At 39.2% G+C, this 23,605-nt stretch overlaps 1 long non-coding RNA gene across 1 annotated transcript; it reads right to left on the bottom strand.

Annotated features, from left to right (window-relative positions):
- Positions 1-18,244: 18,244 nt before the first annotated feature.
- Positions 18,245-21,782, bottom strand: LOC135290361 (uncharacterized). The gene is made up of 3 exons (XR_010353134.1): positions 21,759-21,782; positions 19,635-19,693; positions 18,245-18,331 (listed from the first exon to the last, which is right to left on the bottom strand). It is a non-coding gene; the product is annotated as an uncharacterized LOC135290361 (long non-coding RNA).
- Positions 21,783-23,605: the final 1,823 nt, after the last annotated feature.

Genomic DNA, 23,605 nt, shown 5'->3' with positions numbered 1-23,605 from the left:
GCACTTCTCTGGATTACTGGCACAGTGATTTCTGCAGCGTATAGCACACGTGTATGTTTTTTATCAGTGTGTGGATCTTTCAATCTAATGGAAAGAGTCCTTGCTGGATCAGTCGTGGATCTTGATTTTATAAGCAGTCAATGCATAATTCACAAGGCTTAATGAAGATTCCAATTCATGACAGCCAACTGGCTCCATAGGTCACACCTTCCGGTCTCATATAAATAAAAAATGAGATACTGGAAAGCATACCAGCTGAACCTCACTAAGTGCCAAAACTACACATATTAATGAAGCACAATAAAAGATGTATTTGACTTTCAGGAAGTGTTTCTACTGTTTTCCAGCTTTAGAGACAGAAGAAAGATTTTGTAGTGCACCTTTCAGTATACCACACCAAATATGATGTGATGCTTCCCCTGAAGGCAAAGGGGCAATCAGATTGTGGCAATGGCCTTTCATATCTAACCTCATCAGGTCTATGAAATCCTCTGTCATTCCCACCCAAACAGTGTAATCCATGCTGGAAATATCCCCACCTTCATCTCCCATGTTCCTCTGCAAGTCCCCGTTTGGTAACTAGGAAGTGCTTCAGCAGAGCTGTTCTTTTATGTCCTCTGTTTAGTGCTTGGGACAGAATGAATGGCAGCTTAGATGAATGCATTTGTGCCATTTTACTTGGCCCCAGACGATGTTTCCTTACTACCATGACGTCTGAACAGAAGGAGAAAACGTCTCCCTTTTGTGGCAAGCTAATTTAATTTGTACCTTCCACCTAGGGTAAATATGTTTGTCTGTCTTTTTAAGCTGTCTTTGCCCACTTTCTTTTCTCATGGGAAACCCTGCTGAGTCAAAAACAGGATATTGCTTATTGCTCTAACTTTATTTTAAAGTAATTTCATTTTAAGCATGCTTACATCCACCCTAAAGTGAAGCAACTGTAGGAGCTTCACTGTGACAGTCTTAATGGCTTTTGCAGGTTTCTTGTGCCAGAGACATCAAGGGCTGTTGTTATGGAGGTATTTGTCTTTTAAAATAAATGCTTTAAAACAAGAAGTCTCTTTTGCAGTTTTCTCAAAGATGTGTTTCTTTATTTTCAAAAATCCCACAGTTTTGCACATTGACCTACCACCTTTAAAAAAACAGCATGATGAACACTGACCTTTGCTTTTTGTTCATCTGGTGTTATATGTGATTTGACTTCTTTCTGTCTGAAAACATTGTAAAAAGAATTTAAAATGAACAATGGATGCATTTCTTTATGACAAATGGCAGTGCAATATGACTTAGATGGCTCAGAATTTGCATCTTTACCATTTATGCATGACTCTTTAAACTGGCAAACATATTAAGTTAAGGGCATTATTTAATCCAATATTGAAAATTGTCTATAATTTAAAAAGCATAATTAAAAACCCATTTAACTTATATAACATTACATCTTCTTTTATTTAAACTTTGTTATTGTATGCTAATTTGGCAGTGATGAAAGAACTTATGTATTAAGCACATTCTTGCAATTTTTTTTCTTAAAAATAATAATTTTTAGTTATTTCCAGGTAACTATTATTTATCCTGTCAAACTAAGAAAGAGAAAATATATAACACTTAAACTAAAAAAGTGTTTTAATATATGCAGTAAAAAAAATCACAATACTGACTTTATTTGCAGTTGCTATTTGCAAATATATAATATCGTATCAATGGTTTTTTCCCAATAATTTGGCACTACGTGTTCTGATCAGACATGTGCATTTCTGTCACATTCAAAATCCAAAGTGTTCAACACTTAAACCTATAAAGTGCATTCCTATAATCTGGAGTCATAAATATCACAGAAAGTGTCACTTTTGCTTCCAGTTACCAGTTACTTGTCCTTTGCATAATATTTTATCAGTGCCTTTCTGCAATGATTTGCACTCTGTATTCTTGTCAGAATTATGCATTTATCATTAGCAGATCATAGGGAGTCAAGTTTGGAATCAGTCACAACATTCAGATGGCATTGCAGTTTTGCTAATAAAACTCTCCTCTGTTCTGTTTATATTGCCTTGATCGTGTTATGAATAAGGTGGTAATTTGTGCTGGAAATGTAAGATTATTAATGTAATATGAAATGAAGCCTTAAGATCATGCCAGCAAAGGGGAGAGGGAGATTGCCACACAGGATGACGAAAGCCACAATTTGCAGCCGAGGACGAGGTGCATCATTCACATACGAAGAAAACCTAGCCCACACAGGAGATGGGCACTCCCCGATAGCATGAATGAGAAAACACCCAGCGATGCTGGGCCCATGTAGATGTCCACCTCAGCTAGACAGGACCATCAAGGACATACATCTGAATGAAGTATTCCAGGAACCGGAGCCACATACACACCAATTCTCGGATGAGGGTTTGTCCATCACAGGACAGAGAATAGACACAACATGAATATGAAGAACTCCAGGAGGCAACAAAGCGACTCTGCCACAGGCAAGAAAAGAGTATAAAAATTGAACTCCACCAGGCCTCGGTGGTGAACAGGGGGATTCGGTGCGATAGAGGCCGGATCGTCGTTAACCTGCTCCAACCTTGGGGTTGGTGCTAATTTTTGATTGTTGGCGGTCAGGACTGTATATCAGTCACAAATAAATTTAATTTTTATTTTTGATTAGATTGGCTGGATCACTTTTTACCTATAACAATAGTTTGTTTTCAAAACAAGCTGCAATTTTTAGGGAAAAAATATAGCTCTCTTTTTCAAACTTATGGTTTAAGAGTCTAAATATGCAATGTCGTGACAAACAAATAGCAAACAATCTGTGCTCCAGATGAAAAGGAGAACGTGCAACCCTATTGCCTGCCCTAGTCTACTCAGTGTATAAAATACCCAAGATATAAAATGGACAAAATGGTTTCTTTTGCCTGTGTAGAGGATTGTTCAGCCAGAACCCAGCACTCCTATTAGCACGGTAAGATTTTATATCAGCTTTGAGGATAAAGGGAGTAATTCCTGGTGTGGGACTTTAGAATGGATTAGTATGGAACTTAAAGATCATCTGCTTCCAGCCCCTCTGCCACTCAGAATGCAAAGCTGAAGGGCAGCTGGTGAACAGGTACCGGTGACAGTGTGCCACAGGGTGAATCCTACCTGCACACCTTACTTTGCTCTGCTTCTCAGCCAGGGTTTGGACCTCAAAAACTTTGCCTGGAAAAGTATGCATGTCAGTATGACATGGAAGCTGTGATAGCCAATGGTAAGGCCATCTGGACTTTGTACCACGCCAGAAAAATCAGATCCAAGGTGCAAAGAGAGAGAAAATGCTAAGAAAAAAAAGGGATTCCGTAGTACTTAGAATTTCACCGGCTGACCTCTGCAGTTCACAATGCTTCAAACAAGTTTGCTTTGAGATCTGGAATTTTCACTTTAAACTCGGAAGGTTGGCTCTCAAGAGTTTACCTCTGATGAGGGTGGAAAACTTTGTTGGTAAAATCCCTTAAAGATTTGCTTTGTTTTCTTTTTTGAGCAGTAAATTTGTCTCTTTAAAGGTCATGAAGTGTTTGCAAACTGCCTGGTGTTAAGAAGATCTTTAGGGCTATTAAAACGTATTTCCAGCCTTATTGCCAAACTGTAAATCAAGGCCATCCACCTTTCCATTAGAAGCTAAGCTCTTAAGGCCTATATGGACAAAGGGCTTGGTGTTTATGCAGCAACAACACCTGCTTACACTCAGCCTGGTTGTCAGGGAGCTGTTGGTTAAAAGAGTAGGATCTCCTTTCTCCCTGTTTCATGCTGTATTCTGTTTCATGCAGGAATATTCAGTCTCTGAGACCTGACCGCTGCTTCTTTCTGCTGGAGTTTAGAGACTTTGCTGCTTTTAGTGAGAGTCCAGTCAACTCCTTAGCAGTTTGGAAGGTGTTTTGATAGACACTTGAAAAATTTCTTTTGGTTTCCAGACACTTTTCTGCAAAGTATTATCTTTCCTCTGCTGCTCTGAAGCTAAAGCTCCTATGTAAATACCTCACTGGTTCACTTTAAATACTAGAAGTTCACAAGGAGAGACTATTGGTCACACTTAAGCCACAAAATGCCAATACATTCTCCAGACTCCATGATTAGTATAACTATCTAATAAAAAATTTTCTGAGCTTTGTTTGTTGACATGTTTTTTTTCCATCTGCATCACTAATGCAGCCAAAAGAGAGACATCATGCTGTAGCTGTTTTTGTGATGAAAAGACACCCGAAAAATAGAAACTGCCCTGCAAATTAGTGAGGTTTCCTTTTGCTACTCCCTATCTGCCCATCAGCAGGCACTCATAGATAGAAAATGCTTGATAGCTGTTATGAATAGAAAGTTGTATTTTTTTTAAGTTTCAGAGTTAAAAAAACCAAGTCAGACCGAGTCAGACTCCTTTGGTTTCGCTGCCGAAGAAAAGCCCTTAATCACTCGTTACTTAATGGCGGGTGATTAACTGATTGTTTCCCTGATGCTGGCCACTTGCCAGGACAGACGCCTCCGAGGTAAAGAAAATAGGAGTGACATCGGAGCCAGTATGCAAATAAGAAATGCAATGCACCTTGGGTTTTTACAGTTTTACAGTTTTTACAAGAAAAAAACCCCTAAAATCACGAGCCAACAAGGGACGTAAGTGACGTCTAAGGATGGGAGCGTGGTCCCGTGCCTGCTTGGACCTTTTTATTTCTCACCCTAACCTCAAAAGAAACTGATTAAAGAGACCCCCCGGGTTTCTAAACAAACAAACCAAGGACTCAACGACTCTCCCGTGAGGACAGAGTCCCCAGTTCTGTCTGCAGACCAGCGGACAAAACTGCATCATCCTCCTCCTTCGTGCCACGCGTGGGAGCAACGGCGGCGAGGGCGCAACCCATCGATTTCTCCCCACCTGAGCTGATTCTTCTTAATAAAGGCATTAAAAAGGAGAAAGATCTCCTGCCCATTTATTTCAGCATATAAATCTGAATAGTCAACACTGGTAAATGTTCCTGAACAATGGGGAATGTTGTTGTCCCTAAACTGCAGGGTATTGTGGATTCAGATATTGTTCTGTACAGCAAGAAAATAAACCCGGAATAAAACCAAGATATATTTGCAACATACATAAGAAAGCCATGGTACAGTTTAGAGTCATGACTGATTTTCCTGGAAACGGTATCTTCATGGTGTTATACCAGTTAGTTTTACTGCAGCACCAGTGCTGCATATTTTAATAATATTATTGAAACCACAGCATAATGCATGAAAATATATCAGATTTTGCGCAGGAAAATGGTGCAAATATGGCATTTATTTAGGTATGAATATATATACATTCATTCATATATGTGTGTGTATATATGTATGTATATGAGATGAATGTGTACTCCCATGGCCTAAAACTTTAAGTTTAAAAGAGAATAAGAGAATACAGGTACAAAGGAATTTCATGGCAGGGAGGTAGGGCCGAAGTGCAGGCAAAATAAAATAACAGCTCAATGGGCAGGAATCTGAAAATCATCTTGGGGAAAAAAATGTTCCAGGCCAACAACCTTCTAAATGGGAGCAGTGGGTGACGTAATGATTTTTGACTCAAAGGCTGGTCAGTCCAGCATCCAGATATTGCCACTGCTTGCATCATGCAATGCCATTTTAAAAGTAAACAGCCATTTTAAAAGTAAAAAAGTAATGCCTAAAATGGTTTTGTTGTTTCAGATAATTTCTCCTGACTTGAAAGTGTGTGGCTTTGATAATTAGAAGCTTTTAATTGTTGCTGTGAAGTGCTCATGCACAGTGGAAATAAATATGCTTCTCTTCTGGTATTTTAATTTAAGCAGTTTTTCTCTCCCCTGGTATTGGCATATGCAGTTATTTGCAAGGAGAAATTCTAGCTCTGCTGGGCCCCTTTGCATGGGTGAATGCATCACTAAACTGTCCAGTTTCCTCAGTGCCCCTTTCTGTCCCATCCAATTCCCTGCCTAACTTAATACCCATTTTCTGCAATTTTGTTTACTCCTTCTCAGAGATACACTACTAATATATTACAGAGTGATCTAGCTACTTAAACCAATGCCCTGGATGGATTTATCAATGCTCTTTCCTAGCACAACTGATATTACACTTGCATTTTCAGAGCTATGTCGGTGAGGTCTTCCTTGGCTGCTTCCTACTCTCATTCGTCTCTGGGTAGCCACAAATTCCTGTAATTTATATGCCTAGATTTGCATTATGTACTATGAAATTTCAATCCATTTCTATGAATTTAATTCAGAAACCCACAAATCTCTTGCCATTAAGAAAAAGGAAACACCTGTCTCTTTGAAAGATCATATGCCACTTCTAAGTGATTTACACCCATGCTTTATGTTGACAATCTGGTGCAAGGTTGTTACCTTGCCTGTTGCACACTGAATTTCTTTCTCCTTTTCCCTTATTGTGTATCTTTTATGACTTAATTTTCATTTTCCACAGAATCAAACTAAAAGGATAGATAACATACTACTTACTCACTATTTTTTATCTGCAGTAGCAGCTTTCATAAATGTCACTTCCAGAATGGCTGGTATGTGTTTGTGAAGACCCTGGGGGGCATTCCCTGGTTTAGGGAGACACAAGAAACTTACCTCAAAAAGCTGTTAAGACCCACAGGCTCCTTCCCATGTTCCTACATCTGCTCCTATGTTCCTGACCCACTCCCTCCCTATTACCTGATTTGCCCTCATCTTTGTACTGCCCCAAGACCAGGGTCAGCCCTCGGGCCCCTAGCAAGCTGGACCCTCCGTGTGTGTATGCTTGGGGAGCTCCCAACATCTCACTGTGCGGCAGAATTAAACATCTGTGGATACTGTGCAAAGACTGTTTTTCCTTCCTTAACCTTGACTACTAGCAGCAATGCAGCCTACTACACGTTTTTATCAGCTCTACAAGTATTTTGAAACTTTAAGAATTTTAAATGTTTAAAAACTTAGTAGTGATTTAGTTTTGAATCCAGTGAAGTGATTCAGGTGTTTTCCTTCTGAGGACATGTGTTGCTGATACAAGATCTTGAAAGATACTTCCCTAATATTTTCTTGCAATACATTCTGATGAAGGATTGAAAAAACATTTTGTGATGTCTTTTAAGATACACAGACATCTTGTTCTGTCTACATCAGGAATAACTCCTAGATAAACAAAAAAAAAAAATAAATCTAAGCTGATGCAATAACAAGATATTCAAGAGGGTTGGTTTTTAAAATGTCTGCTTTACTTTGCATACAGAGAATTTGTGGTGATTGACAGAATGAGCAGACTTAAGCACTTCAGCCAGTAAAACAGAGTCAGCAAAGGGAGTCCTCTGCCTCCATGTGGGATATGTATAGTTGTCCTAGATTAGGGCAAATCTGGGAGAAAACCTCCAAAGGGGACCCCCCCAGAAAGCAAACCCACACGGCCCCTTCCCCCCACCAGTTCGGGAAGGATTCCTCAGAGAGAAGTGGAAAGAACCTGTTTATTTAACAGGCAAAATATCCCCAGCACACAAAATGAACAATACCAGATGACAACACTCTTTCACTGATCTGAAAAGGATGACAAATTCAGAAAGTCTTTCCTGGGACTGGTTGTTCTGTTGTCGCTCCCTCCGGCGCTGGGGATAGCAGCTGCTGCAGCCACAAGATGCAAGCTCTTGGTGTTTCCCAGGTCCCAGTCCAGAGCAGGTTTGGATGGTTCCAAAAAGGGAAAGGAAAAACAGTCCAGGGAAAAATCTGGACTGCTTAGCTAAACTAACTAACAGAAGCAAAAAGTAAAAGCAAAGCAGGAGCACAGCAGAAGCAAGAGCACAGCAAGCAGCAAAAAGCAAAGCAAAAATCAAAAGCCGCACTCTGTACTGCCCCGTCTCTCTGTCCCGCCAGCCGTGGGGGAGCAGGCTGATAACAAACCAAAACAAACCTGGCTCTTCAGAGCCAGTCTTGAAGGCACAGTACATAATATCCAGCACTAACAGAACACACGCCTGGCGATTCAAGCATCGTAACCTCACCCTAGGACAATAGTTCACTAGTTGCACCTCTGAACATGGTGATACACATGTTCTGATACACAATCATGAATTTACATGTGTACATGTGGATAAACACATAGTGCTGTCCATCTGTGGCTAGGAATAGAGGTATAGGGGTTAAAGATGGAAGAAAGTAGCAAAGGATCAAATTCAGAGCAGGGATAAAGTGTGGCAGTACTTCTGCAGGATGTAAAAAAGTACTTGCATGTGCTAATTCCTTGACTTGGACAGAGAGCATAACTGTCTTTATTGGAAATTTCCTCCAACATAAGGTCTCCATCGTGAGTGAGATTGAATTCAAATCCAGTGCATTATCACCCAGTAGTTTATTGCTCCTTATGATATTTTCATACAGTCTGCCTTCATTTATGGTTTCCATGGATAGCAGCTGTTCTTCCCTATTTTTTCTTTTCTTTTTTTCTCCCACTTGATCACATCTCCAACATATTTTAATTAAGTGGAAAAGAAAAACAATAAAGATGGATCAGATGGTATAATTGAAATTGTTCCTCACAAACAGCCATGTGTACTGCTACATTTTCTCACTGTGACCATGCTGTTTATGGTGTTGGGTAGATGATGATGGGGAAAAGGTATTTCCTCGTACAAGAGGAAGACACAGTCTTTCAGATATTTTGGCTCATAAAGTAGTACAGATGACATTCTCATCCTTATCACAACCCCCCTGGGACCTTTGTATGGTATTAACCTCAAATATGTAGATATTTTTTTAGAGATGTTCAAGACTGAATATGATTCCTGTCCAGCCAGGGCTGCCAGTTCCAGGAGTCCAAGCTGGACAGTTTGAGGATGTTGCAAACACAGGTGTTTGGTTGTGGCTAGAAATAGGCATGGAGATATTAATTCTGCTTTTCTTTTGTGTGAGGAGTCTCTGGAAACCTTTATTGAAAATAGAGAGTAGGAACTGGCTCAGACTAGTGGTCTTTCCTGCAGTTTAAAAGCTTCGCCCGCGAACTAGAAGCCTCCAGGGTAAATTGCATGCTAGGACCTCACCGAGGTCAGCGTACCCTGGTGACACCTGGAGTACACCAGCTTTAATTTGTAGTGCAGTTGCACTGTGATGCAAAGATTAATAATATATGTGGACAATATATAAACATAGTTTAGTCCAAGTGGTTTGGTCTCTACTTATGCATTACTCTTTCCTCATGTTAATGGCAGCATGCATGTACCCTACTAAGAAGCAGGGGTTATGGCTTATTAATGGATTCAGGCCTGAGGACCCCATGACAGATCCCAGCAGAAGGCTGGAGTTATCAGGAGATTTACAGAGTGCATTACTATGGGGGAGCTTCCACCAACATCTTTAGACAGAGAGATTTTTCATCTATATCATGACTTAGAGCAAAAGTTGCATGTTCACAAGCTGGGGGCATGAAGTGTGAGGATAACTCAGGAAGAGGATTAAGACATTCAGGAAGATAACAATGACTCTTTGAAATAGCATTATGTTTCATTGTCAGTAGTTTATGTTGAAGAAGTTACAGAAGAAAATGCAATCCATTAATATCTCCTATGACAGATAAAAATTTGGTAACTTTCACTAGTTTTATCCTTAGCTGTACTCAAGTCTACTGGTTCATAGTAGGGGAAGGTATCTCCAATGCATTGGGATTTATTACACTGGAATAAATAAAATTAATGAATAGCCCTTATAATATTCTACCTATGGTTTTATTCCATGAACAATAACTAAAGTGGCTCTTTTTTTTGTTGGTTTGTTTTGTTTTAAGAAGGTTTTTGTCACATATTCTGTAAATAATGGAATTTGTGAAATATATTTAAGAATATAGTATAGAAATGAAAATGCATATGACCCATGCAGGGTCAGAGGACAATATCTCTTATTTACCTGTTCCCTTTTTTACTAGAGATATTGTCCTCTGACCCTGCATGGAATGAAAAAAATAAATGCTACATACACTGCCTTAATTTAATAATCAATATTGTAAATAATCAATATTGTAAATAATCAATATTGGCAGAGATTAATGATATATTGATTTGATTCAACTTTCACTGTACAGTATATTTTCTTTTCTCCTTTCCCTTTCCTGTTTCTTTTGTTCATCATAACGTCTTTCAGAGATGGTTTATAAAGAGGTAGTCGGTGGGCTTCTGGGATTTAACTTGTTTAGCACCAGAATATTCATCCTGTGATTCTGTCCCATCTGTCTTTTCCCCTTTCCCCCCTCCCCTTTCCCTCTTCCTTTTTCCTCCATTCCCTTTCCTCTTTCTGTGTCCTCGCCTTTTTCCCTTTGCCCTTTCCTTTTGTCCTTTCGTTTCAACAGCTAATGGCACAAAATCTAAGAACAAAGCTTGATACTAGTTTCAGATCAGTGAGCTCTGTGCTAATGCCTGCACCCAACAGGAGCTAAGTTCAACCTTATAAAAAATTCTTGCAAAACTTAGAGTGGAGATGACATGAAGCATTGCCAAATTATATTCCAAAAATATTTCCTATTTACACCCTACTTTAATGAACAGAACCTTCTTCCTCTGATACCTTTCACACATTTTTTTCTCAGCTTATGTGGAATGTGAATTATTCATGGCCTACTGGGCATAACTTTGTTGCTTATTATCGTTTTGGGCAAGATGTGCTTCTATCACCATATCCCCAGCAAACGTGCCATCTCTGTCCCCATGCCCTGCCCATGTCTGATACTTCTCTGGCAGGCAGTTGTGAATAAAAACATTGTGAACAGCAAAGGATGTGTCAGGATCCTGGAAACATTTGGTTCAGCTCCTCTCTGGAGCCCTTGGACAGGGTAACACTGAAGCTAGAAAAGTTAAAGCCTCTGGCTGTTGTATGATCTCTTGCATCTTTGGGGAACAGATTCAAAGGAAATGAGAAGGTTTCTCACATGTATTATGCTACATAAGTGTAAACAAATATTAAAAATGCATGTAATTATTCAACTAGAATCAAAACATTCTCTTTTGGGTTTGTATAAGCATTTTAACTATGATCTGGGACTCTTTCTGCTTCTGATATGCATGAAAAAGAAAGAAACAGTATCAGCCACAGCCACACACCAAAACAGACACCACTCTCGAAATAAGAATGCATACTAAAGTGCCCCAGTCTGGTCTACCAAAGATGAAATTCTGCCGTGACTCATTTAACCCCTCCATCTTTCAAAACTGTTGAGATATTTTAGTGGTGCTGTCTGATTTTACACAGTGTACAGCACTGAATTTCCAAGATTTTCTCCCAAGTATTCATAGACTTTGAGGCTCCAAATGAGCTTGCAGCAAGGGATTTGCAGCCATGAATGGTAAAACGCAATTTAGCCCATGTACTGCACCCTATGTACAGATCAGGTTTGGGAAGAAACTTCTCTATGGCCCGGGCTCTGAATACAGGGCCCCAGATATGCATCGTTATGTTTCATGTCTTAAATATTTTCAAGCCTAAATATGAAATAGTTCCATATTTGCCCATGAAAGAGCTTATTTATAAATGAATATACAAATTCATTAAAAATAGATGTGCCTCCTAATCTTCCTGCTTACAGAAAATATGCTCAGAGACAGTCACCATTTTGGGAGCAAGCCATCAAAAAGTCTGGCACATATTTCAGTATCAGCATGAAGATATTCACATCAATTCTGAATTGTATGACAGCATTGTTTGTTTGTACAAGGAAAATATCTTATACAGCACAAATCACCATGAAATTACTCAGTAGTTACTTGATCATTTAATTAATATGCAGTTACATAATAACTCTATGACTATTGGAGCCCTTCAGATTGCATTAATTATACTCAGAGTAATTATTCCCATCTGCTGACATGAATCTATGTCATATAGTTTTCTAGACAAGACAAATTTTTTAGAAACTCCTAACTGAACAGAAGATTTTAAAATCGAACTGGTCAGGATAGTCTTAATTACAGCACTTGGCAGTGACGAATTTATTTCATCTAACATTGCATAATGTAATTATGATATCTCAATAGAAAATGATATAAATTATACTTTGTAACTGATAAATCTCTAAGGACAAGATACAAATATATAAATAACAATTAAACTAAAACTTGTGCTCCAAAATAGGTCACTGCTTTGTACTACCATGACAGGAATCCAAGATCTGGGTTTTGGCAGCATTTTGAGAATTTGCATTCTCTGCAGAAGTGCCTGTAGCTCATCTGGGAACCTCTGCTTCCTCTGCGTGCTACATCCGCTCTGTTTCTCAATGTCTGCAAAATTGCAGGAGTTGATGGAGAAGAGCTATGCATGCCTCTCCCACCCATAGACAAGAATGGAGGGTATCTCTGGACCTAGTTAATGGGAGAGAAACTGAATGTCTCCACTCCAGCAAACTGAAAAGAGCTAATTCCCCACTGTCCTTTATAACCTGAATTTCTTCTGAAATTATTCCAGTGAAACAGGTAATGTTGCTTTCACTTAAGTTTCTTTCATTAGTATTCGGAGTGCACATCAACTCTTTCTAAGCAAAACAATTTCCACATGACAAAAAGGGGGCAATCTGGCATCTCTTTTTGGTCTGGGTTTCTCTGCTGGTCCCCAGCTTCCTGTAGCTCATGCACAGACCCATCCTATGTTATCACCTCACAATGGAGATGGATTCTCTAAAACAGCTTACCAGCAGCTGCTTGGTCTTCTGCATGGGTTGTCTGCATCCAGCCTGTAGGGTTGTGGGAAGGATTGCTTTTTAATGAAAACCAGTAATAATTTTTTCCCTGCCAAAGCTTGAAAATCTAAATAGTTTCTACCTGAAGTCAGACTCAACAACTAAAACCAGTAGTATCCCAGTGTTAATATGATGACAAATGAGAAATAGTACCCTGATTCATTAGGGAAGTTTTGAGGAAAGGGATCACTATAACCACATGCATTTAAATCAGCCCATTCTCTGAAAGTGCTGTATCAAACATTTTATTTCCCACAGTTTCAGCTTTTAAGTATAGTGTTAAAATGTCAAGATCTGACTGAGTGAAAGAAAATTATTTTAGGGGGATTCTAGAGGCTACATGAAAACTAAAGGTCAATATCTGTAAGAATGGGGGTAAGGCATTTGTATTGGGGTGGCTAGTGCACTACTTCAGTACATTTTTGCCTATGAATTGCCTTCATGATTATGCCTGTCACTGTCATTTAGGATGTTTATTGATGTTTTACCATTACCTTTGTCGAGAAATGGTGTCCTGGAACAAAAACTCAATTAGGCTTTCCCATAAAGTCAAAGAAACCAAATGAATCAACTTGAAAAGTTGTTCTCTGTCTCTCATTGTCATATTCTCCTTGAATAAAAGTGCTTAGGATGGAAGGTGTTGAGAATCGATATCAAGGTACATAGCTAATAGCTTTATTGAATGTCTTCACTACATAGGTATCTGGTCTTGAATAAGGTCCCAAACTACAGTGCTAGTATGCTTTGGGCTCATTTTTATAATGTACCTTTTTTTTTTCTTCCCTCAAGGGCAATCTTCTCTGCTGCTCCAGAGTCTAAATTAATGCACTGGACTATAACTTTTAAAGCTCTCAACTAGAGTGCTTTGTTCTAGTTTGTTAAGAGACTTTCCCCCCTGTTCTCATCATTGATATATATCATTAACAGAAATCTTCAAATTGTCATGAGACATGAAGCAGAATGAACAGACTCTGCTCTTTCAACTGGCATTAAGTTAACAATGTATGTAGTCTATACTGATAAACATTCTTGCAGGATATAGGTGACTTGAAATACATCTTATATATATATTTCCTATAACAAGGAAAAGTTCATATGTCTGTATTTTTGATATATGTTCCTTTGATTTGCTTTTGAGACAAAATAAACATGCTGTACAGGTATAAAAGTCAGTTCATTTATATATATTGTGCTTTGGAAAAAGACTTGACACTTCTTAAAGTAGCAATAATAAAAGGCAAAAAAACTGCAGTTAATGTCAGACAATTTAAAATAGTATTTAAATTGAATATATATTCTTTGTACCTTGAATTTTAAAAGCAGGTGGCAAAAATACTAATTTTGCATCTTTTTAATTTGCCCTGTGTTTCTCATATCAGTTGTGAAAACAAGAAGTCTCTGCAATTTATTGTACTTTAGCAAAAACTGTCATTACTTAAGATATCAAAATTTATTAACTATCTTTACTTAAGATCTTAAAAGAATATGTTGCATCCCATTGATTTTAGGACGCCAAATCTCCTCAAATGGTGAAATAATTGGTGTGTTTACATTGGGAAACTTAGACAGTGTCTTGATAACTCTGTGACTGCAACCTCTTTTTTGCATCTATGTACAAGCCAAAAATGCTCTGTTTTCTGTGGTGACTATATTACTCAAAGGCCAAGGCTTGTATATTAATATTGCTAAGGTCTGTAAGAAACATGTAAAACCTGCTTTCTCAACATGCAAATGAGCCCTTCTCTACTTTGGTAATTACAGAGAGTTGTAGGTACAAAAGGTTTTCATAAAACCCCTTTTGTTTTACTTTCAGGCATATGAAAAATGGTCAGGTTTCTTTCAAGAAAAATACAGATTTACTTCGGAAATCAAGAAGTAAATGTTTCTGTTTTCTTGGCAGTGGTGTGGGTACAGTATTGCCAAATCACTTACTGTACAGTGTGAGGCTGAACCAAGCAGCATAAAGGAGAACTCACTGTGCTAGTCACATGCATCAATTATCTATGGTAACAGAATTGTTTTTAAACCAGGATTTGGACTTCATTTAAATCAAAGTTGCCTCAAATTTACATGTTACAAATCACTCTGCCTGGAAGAAAGTGTGCTGAGACTCTGTAATTAGATTTTAATTTCAGGCAACAAGACAGGGATGGATTTGGGGGGTGAAATATACTCCTTGCTTGTATAAAACATATTAATTCTTTAGATAAATAAAGATTCACACTTCAGACCCTTGCCGGAGAATTACTCAACCATTTTTAAAAAAGCTATATTGTTAAATAGTGCTCTTCACTCCTAAGCTGAAAACCAATATACCTTGATTAAGATGAGATTAATATTACTTGGTGAGAAGGTAAGCTGTCATATAATAGGCTGGAGAATCCTCAAAAAGTCAAAAAGATATTACAACACAGCATGAGCTACTCTCTGATCTTCTAAATATCTGGACTGTATATGCTTCTACAATTTCTGTCTTATCTATCCTTCTTTATGTTCACCTGTAAGTGTCTGTTAAAACCCCAAAAAGTAAAATGACTTCTAACACTGAGGATTTAATACTGTACAGAAATTAACCATCTCAAGTACATGCATTTGCACTTTAAAATCTTTCCTGCTACTGCAGTGCATTTCCAACGTAGGAAAGTCTGGACAGAACTACCAATGCAAGCATGTAGATACTAGAGCATGGAGATATAGACAAACACATCTGCATATCTGTTTTGTTTTTTTCTTTTAAATCCAAATATTACAACGTATATAGGCTATTAATATGAGGAGTAAAAACATCAGAAATTATAATAAGTATCTATATTGGAGTAGTGCAATGATTGATGGTTTTCCAGACATATTTATGCCAGGTGTGGTAGGAATATCTTTAGCATCCAGTACAGAATATCTTTACAAACAGATCTTTATGCAAGTACAAAATTCCCTGTGGAGAAAAATGCAATAATTCAATTCAGCTCCTAAAAACTGGCAAAACCAGTACAAACACCATGTGTCTGTAAGATTACAAACACATGTCTGGCTGTCGAAGATCACTGTGTAAGGTCCTTGCTCACTGCCCATGGGGCAGACCTGAAGTGGAAAGGGCAAAGGGAGAAGCTTTCTTTGCTGTCAGGTATATGGAAAATCAGTAGCTGAATTAGTAGGAGACTTACTCTCCCAGCTCATATTTAGCCATTTGGCCATGCCGCTTTTGATGGTAAAGAAATTAATTGTCAAACTCATTCGTTGCACAAATCACCCTAATTTGCTGTGACTTCACCAGCAGCAGTGCTGGCTGAGCAGTCTGAGACACATCATCCTTATTATCATATGCTCAGACTGTCACCAGCTCTTGTGCAAAATGAGAGGAGCAGGGTGTAGTGTGTTGAGGTGGGCCAGGTATGTGAGTCAAGAACAGACCTTGTTCCTACTTTGAAAAACCAGAGGGCAGGGTAAAGACCTGTATTCTGCAGTCCCCTGGCCTGCTTTGATTCTGTGAGCAGGAGGCAAGATGCACGACCTGAGGGCAGTGACTTTAGGGTCACACTGGCTACTTGCTACCCAGTGAGATTTGAGCTGGTTTGTGTAAAAACAGGAATAAATTCCTTGTATCTCATTCGCTAAAATAAAGCATCCCTCCATTGAGCTGCTGCAGTCCTTTGGTGAGACATAAACTCTGAGCTGGCCAAATGAAGTACAGGCTCTTCTGCTGAATCTGCCTGAAACATTTTTCTTATATCCCAGCTGTTACAGCACCCAGTCAACGGAGCTGTGAGATGAGGAACATATGCCTGTAACACTTCATTTCAACAGACTCACTTAGTGTTTCTTACTTTGATCTTTCACTGTGTACTTCCTATAGCTGGAGTTAGTTACAGGCTGAAACAAAACCCAGAGCTACCAAAGAGGGTTCCCCACACCACCCCCCTCCCCGCTCCCACAAAAAAAAAAAATTCTTTTGTACCAGATTCTGTTACCAAGTGTGTCAAATGAACCAGCTGGAAGACAGTGTCTCTGTGAAAATGCTGCTACGTTTTGAGTTCTTTCTAGCTGTCTTTGTGGCCACTGGTCTTGTACCGTTATGGTTACTCTGAACCGGCTACAATTTTTCAGACCTGGTTATGCTCTCTCTGTTCCCCTTTGTCTAGAAACAGACCAAGATAAATGCAATAAAAAGATGCACAGAAGTTCTCTGTCTGAGTCAAAGAGTTAGTGCCTTTCCACTAGACCAATATCTTTCCTCGTCCTTCATATAACCTAGTGTATTTTCAGTCCTAAGCTTAGACTTTTATATTTACTATTAACTATTCAGGTGGGGCTAAATGATTTCTTGAGATAGGAGCTCCCACATGCAGCAATTATGTTCTCTTTGCAGAGTGTATGGAAAGAGAATAAGTCTCATTAAACTTATTGTAACCTTCTCCCATAGAAGTGGTCAAAATGTCATAAACTAGTTTTGGTGACAATGCAGACAAAATATTGCTAAAAATACATCAGTGAACACAGGAGGCTGCAGAAGAACACAGTCTCTGGAAACATTTCATCTTCACAATCATGTGTACATTTCTCTTTTTCTTGTTTTCATGCTTGTAGCATAGCAATCAGATGAAAATAAACCACTGGCACTGACCTATAATAAGATTATTTTCTAACAGTATCACCTGGGTCTGTGTACACACTGTCAGGTCCAGTTCTGTGATTTCAATGATCCTTGTTAAAGAGAAACAAGTTTTACATATACATGAGAGCAATTCACAGGAATAAATCTTTGCTAGAATACTGTGGGTTTTAAAAATTAAGTATGTAAATGTTGTACTGCATAAGCATGAGGTACCTTTGAAATATATGGGGAATAGAAATTTAACTGGAATTCAGTTATGTTGGATTTTCACTCCAATGCTCATTTCATTACAATATGGAATTGCAGAGGGAGTCTTGTGTTCCTCAGATCTCAAAGCTTCTCAGACTTTCTAATATACACATCAGGCTGCATGTGTTTTACTGTTCTTATATGTGAAGGTGACTGCTTCATACTTTACAACAGCATTAGAGATAAAGTTCATGGGAAAAAGAAAGTCAGTTCCATAACACTTCCCAAAATTCTAAACTTGTTTATTTTTTTTGTCATAGAACTCATAAGTCGTAATTGAAGTCACTGAGTTTCCCAGCACATACTCTTAAGCAAAGAAAACTTGAAGAATTCCCCTGTGAATATGCAAAAAAAAAAAAAAAAGATAAACATCTGAGAATTAAGGAAGAAGTTTTCGTCTGTGTCCTCTAGCCTACAAGGTCAATCAAAGCAGAGCGATTTAAATTTTGAGTATGTGTGTTCGTTGGGGAGCTGTTCTAACATTGCATGCTCACCATCCTCCTCTGTATTTAGCAGTTAATGTTTGCAGAGATGGGACTATGCCCAGATTTTTTTGCTAGGTTATCTACCCAAAAATGTGAACAGAAGTCTTCAAAAGCCTGATTTTTTTTGGAAATAACCAATAGAGGGGGTCTCCGTACTGCTAGGACCTTAAAAAATCAGGTAAGAGTCTTACCTGAATTGAACAAAACCAAAATGCAGAAAGAAATATATGACATGGAATCTGAATATGCTCAATAAGCAGTTACAGTACGAGCTTTTCTGGGAGAAAAACAAAAAAAATCAATTGTAAAGTTTGATTTTGTAAAATCAAACCTAGGAGAATATCACCTCTAAATTTAATTTTAGGAAGAGATATTAAGGAAGGGATAAGAAAAAGACTCAGAGATCAAAAGCACTTTTAATAAGATTAATGAACAATAAAGCTTTTATATCTATCTATCTATCTATCTATCTATCTATCTATCTATATCTATATCTATATCTATATCTATATCTATGTCTATGTCTATGTCTATATCTATCTATCTATATATATATATATATGGGGGTGTGTGTGTGTATGTATGTATATATGAGTCAAAATAGGTTTGTAATACAGAAATGACCACCAGTTTGAATGATAAGCCTCAAGCGTATGGGAAAAGATGTCTTCCTAGAAATAATTTACCCTGTGAAAAAGGGTTGATGTAGTAGAAACCCTTGAGAAAATAACGAATGAGAAAGAGATGAATGTATTAGACATATGGCTTGTTTACATGTCTAGCTACTAGTTATACAACTTTAAAAAAGTAATTTGTGAATTTTACATCTCGGACATTGCTGATCCTCTGGTGTGTTGCAAGTGTCCATCAGGTCTACCCTGAAATCTGTGGCAGACAGTGTTGGGATATTGTCAGAATATTGTCAGAATATTCTGATATATCAGACTAGACATTCTTATTGACTTGTTGGCAACTAACATTAACCTGAGTAATTTGTAATATGGTGATTAACTCAGTGATTCCTTAGGCTTTATCCAAGAGGAGACAGAACCATCTGCTTGGCTGGAGAATTTCAGCCTCAACTCAGGCTGAGTCCAGAGGAGGCAGCTTATCAGTATTTCTGTTTCTGTTTGTAAACTGCCATTTCTACTCTCCGTCCTCTCCATAAAAGCTGGTGTTTTGCAGATATATGTGGTGAAAAAACATCAAAAACCCATCTCCATCAATGGATGGAGACCTGCAAAGAGACCCTAAAGTCTTATGTTCAACATTGAAGTGCCTAGGAAAAAAAACTAATTCTCACTCAGAAGAAAGAAGGTTTCTTACAAAAATGCTAATATGTCTTTGACTGTGTGGTCTATCATGTTGATGGACCTGCCTCCATGATAGCCCCAAAAATCTTTGGGAACTGGTCAGAATGAGAAAAATTACAAAGTATTTTTGTAATAGGAGACAACATGAACTGAGAAGAAAGGAGTACAAGAGGCAGGGCAAACCACGGCTTCTCACTTAGGTACCATTAGGGTCTCCATACTGTCTGATATTTGAGGGCAAAATAATAGAACTCCTTTTTTCCTTACCCTTCTCCAGATGAGAAAAGAGGGATGATCTCTAGAAAACTCAGGCTTGTTCAGGAGTCCTGTGATTACAGAAAGTTTGTGATTCTGAAAATAGTTTTCAAATGTAATTATGCTGATTTTATGTAAAACATAATTATGTAAAATGCAAAGCAACTTTTAAAAAGTGCTGCTCAACAATGAAATATTTCTGTCCTCTTCAAAATGCTAGACCAGAAATTATGCCAACAATACCCTTTTGCAGCTGTTTTTATTGGTTCAATTTCCTTTTTGCTCTCCATTTATTAATTCTGTGCTTGTTAGCATTTTGTGCTAGTTCTAATTTCCTCTCCCTATCTAATGTACGTAGTTGATTCAGTTCAGCTGTCAGATTCCTCTTTTTTCATATCAAGGTTCACATATTGTTTTAACCCCTCTTATGAAAAGCCATATATCTCTGTGTTAAATACTGACAATATAAGGTACATTTTTGCTAGGTAAACAAGGCCAAGCTTTTATTTTCCTATGAGTGAGGAGCCTTTGGGTTTGCAGTGCCCACTAGCAGTAACGGGAACTGTGTGAAATCAATCCATTTTACCTATAGTCCCCATTGATTCATTTAGTCCCTAAATACAAGCAAAAGAATCAGGTGAAACTTTCAGTGCCTAGATTTTAGTAAAAAAATAGATCATTCTATCTCAATTTTATATTACATTTTAAGGTCAAAATATTTGATATTTAAAGCTCATCAATGTGTACCTAAAGATTTTCTCACATTCTTGCTCCACTGTTACTCATGCAAAACTAGAACACAGTTCAATAAGAGTTCAGTCTAAATTGAATTGCATAAATATGGTTAAAGAATCCAAGATTTGTCAAAGCATTTTTAATATATTTGAAAATTACAGAAAATTCCATTGATTCATTCTGACTTCATAACCAATGACTCATTGGTTTTCTCAGAAAGGAGGGAAGAGTACACAGAGGTGTTAATTATAGACAAGTGACAAAAGTGCTCATACCTTTGGTTACCAACCCACAGTCAATTTTGACCAAGATCCTTAGCTTCATTCACCAAGAATGTGATCCATAGCTCACAGGAATCAATGACAATAACCCAACCCAGTGAAGTGAATTCTGGAGCAAGCACCAAGCACGATCTCTCTAGATACTCTCTAAGTTTTAGGGGGATTCACTAAATTTAGAAAAGAAAACTCCTTTATTTGGGGATTTGAATCATACTTGAAGACAGACATCAATGCCATCACTAAAAGACATGATGTGTAACAGCACTCTTTTAGATACTCTTAGGGAGGATCTAGAGAGAATAGGCCTCTGCATATCACAGACCCAAATGAAAATGATAGGTGAAAGCTCTGAGTAGTACAGAATTAAGGAAAATTACTGAAAGTCAGTCTAGAACAGTGGGTTTGCAGCCCTGAAAGCTGCTACATAAGAAGGGCTTAGTTGAGAGCAGAACCCTTAGAGTAAAGTCAGAGATGCGACTTGCTGGGCACAGATCTGACTGCAGCATAAGTGTGGGAGCTCTTTGTTGGGAAAGTGTCCTTTGATGCTCATTACAAGTGTGGAAAGAACACATACAGACATGTTTTGTAAATAAGCAGGATTACACTAAACATTATATCTGGCTCAGAACATTCACTTCTAATGGTTTATTTAATGACTTATTTACATGGTAATTTGCTGCATTATTCCGTGTGTACTTTGCAGGTAGTGAGTCAGACCAGCAAAATGAAGTGCATCAACTCAAGACTCTCTCAGTTGTGATCCAAAAGTGACATTTTGCTGCTTTCTGAAGGGAGCAAGTATGCATTCAATGCTCACAATATCATTTTGAAAAGCCAAATGAAATTAGTGGCAAAGAAAAGGAAATGAAACATGACATTAGTATCCAGGCTTGGCTGAGCTCTTACCAAAATGATTGCTCACAATAAAATATGCAGGAACTGGTATAATTGCTTGTCATGGTTTGACCCTGGCACAATGCCAGGGCCCCCATGAAGGGTATATTTCCAAAATGGTTGCTGTGAGATGTGACCCGGGAGCAGAACAAAGCAGGCTCCCATTCGGGGATGGAGGGAAAAACACAACACTTTATTTATTACAAATCTAGAAAGGAACACATACCAAGCTAAGAATGAACACCTTCCAGATACCTTCCTCCTCCCCCTCCCTTTTCTCCACAGATTCACCACCCCTCAAATTATCAACCCTCAAATCCATCAGGGAGAGAGGAGTCCCCCCTTGCCTCATAGGCCTCCCCTGGAAGCACAATTAAAACTCTCCTGTGCTTCCGTGTCACCCATGGCCCCGCACAGAGAACACTGCCTTTTGTGACTTCTCCCCCACCATGTCCAGTGCTGTCACTACTGGACACAGGCCAGGACTGCTTTTAGGGCTCCCCGTTTAAAGATGCTCCACCCACTTCCAGAAACAGCAGTCTCTCAACTTTGGGACACCAGTCCCCCCCACATTTCACCCCCTGGGGCCGAGGGGCCTCATGAACAGTCTCAACTTCAGGACACCAGTCCCCACCACATTTCACCCCCTGGGGCCGAGGGGCCTCATGAACAGTCTCAACTTCAGGACACCAGTCCCCACCACATTTCACTCCCGGGGGCCGAGGGGCCTCGTAAACAGAGATCTTCCTTCCCACGGAGACAGAGGGCATCCCACACCCTCTTCAGTTGTCTCTGTTCACGCCGCTGCTTCACTCTTGACTCCTGGGTGTTGCCTCCCCCTAAATACAGTCTCTGGGTCACAGGGAAAAAAACACGGGTCTGTCCATGGCCATACAAGAAAGAGTCCAGCCTAAGGCCACTCCATCATCTCTTCCACTCAGGATTCTTCTCTCCTCTTCCAGCTTTCCTCACGCTTGCCCATTTCATCTCTCATCTCTCTCTCACCTCATCCTGATTCAGGAGGATTCAGTATTTGTAAGGTTTCTATTAGTCTACAAAGGGGTTAAAATCTTCACTTCTGCCTGTCCAGGACTCCCACAGCTGCCAGGCACCTCTCTGCCGCATCCCCCGCTTCTGGCCGGCTGAACTGCCAGCACAATCTCTGTCCCTCTCTCCGGAGGGGGCTGCCCAGACATCCCAAGTCTCTTCCACCCCTGCATGTTCTCCTCCACCTCTGCACCTTTTGGGGCTCCTGGCCTCCTCCCTGTCATGGCCTCCCCCTCCCTCACCCAGACACAGCTGGGCAGGGGAGAGGTCAGACTCCACTCACCAACACCGGACTCCCAAAGAGGAAGTTCCCTGGGAATCTCCTGCTTTTAACCCCCGTGTGTTCTCTGAGGCGTATCCAAACCTCAGTGGCCAGCATTAGATGCCAATTTTGGATTTGGCCACTGATTGGCCCGACTTAGACCTCTCCAGAAACACATTTCCGGGCCAAACCACGACATTGCTGCAAATACTATGAAGCAGCTAGGTCAAGAGTGATATAGGCAGCTGATGTCAGCTTACCACTGAAACTGTGTACAATGTTCTTTACTGTCTTCTCACTGCTTGTGGGAGAGCATGAGAACATATGGCTTCTCTGGAGCAGCCTGTGCGGGGAATTAACAGTGTATAATCTTGGAGAGATATATGCTGATTTGGTCTGTGTTGACTCTGGCTGCTGAGATTGGCTGATCTCCACATGACCAGGACATCTTACACTCCTTGTGGTCCCTGAAAATCTTGTTTTTCTCCTTTTCTGTGCTTTTTAAACTTTTTTTTTTTGAAGAGGACAGAGTTGTATGGCTTATGACACAGCAGACTCATAGAAGCAGGGATGTCTGTTCTGAGGTAGCTGAACCAGGTTGAAATTTTTTGCAGGTACTGTAAGGGTCTATGCCAGTAATCTCACATGCCATCAATCTTCTTAAAATGGGAAGTCTTGACAGAGCTTGCTTCAAGGAAAATCTCCCCAGGTGTGGAAGGCAGTGAAGGAGTGCCTCAAGATACAAGCCATTTATTGAACATGCA

Source organism: Passer domesticus, chromosome Z (genome assembly GCF_036417665.1).
Source record: "Passer domesticus isolate bPasDom1 chromosome Z, bPasDom1.hap1, whole genome shotgun sequence".
In the NCBI taxonomy this organism is placed as follows: Eukaryota; Metazoa; Chordata; class Aves; order Passeriformes; family Passeridae; genus Passer; species Passer domesticus.
The sequence above is the reverse complement of the archived record's forward strand: the minus strand, read 5'-3'. Positions and strand labels throughout refer to the sequence as shown.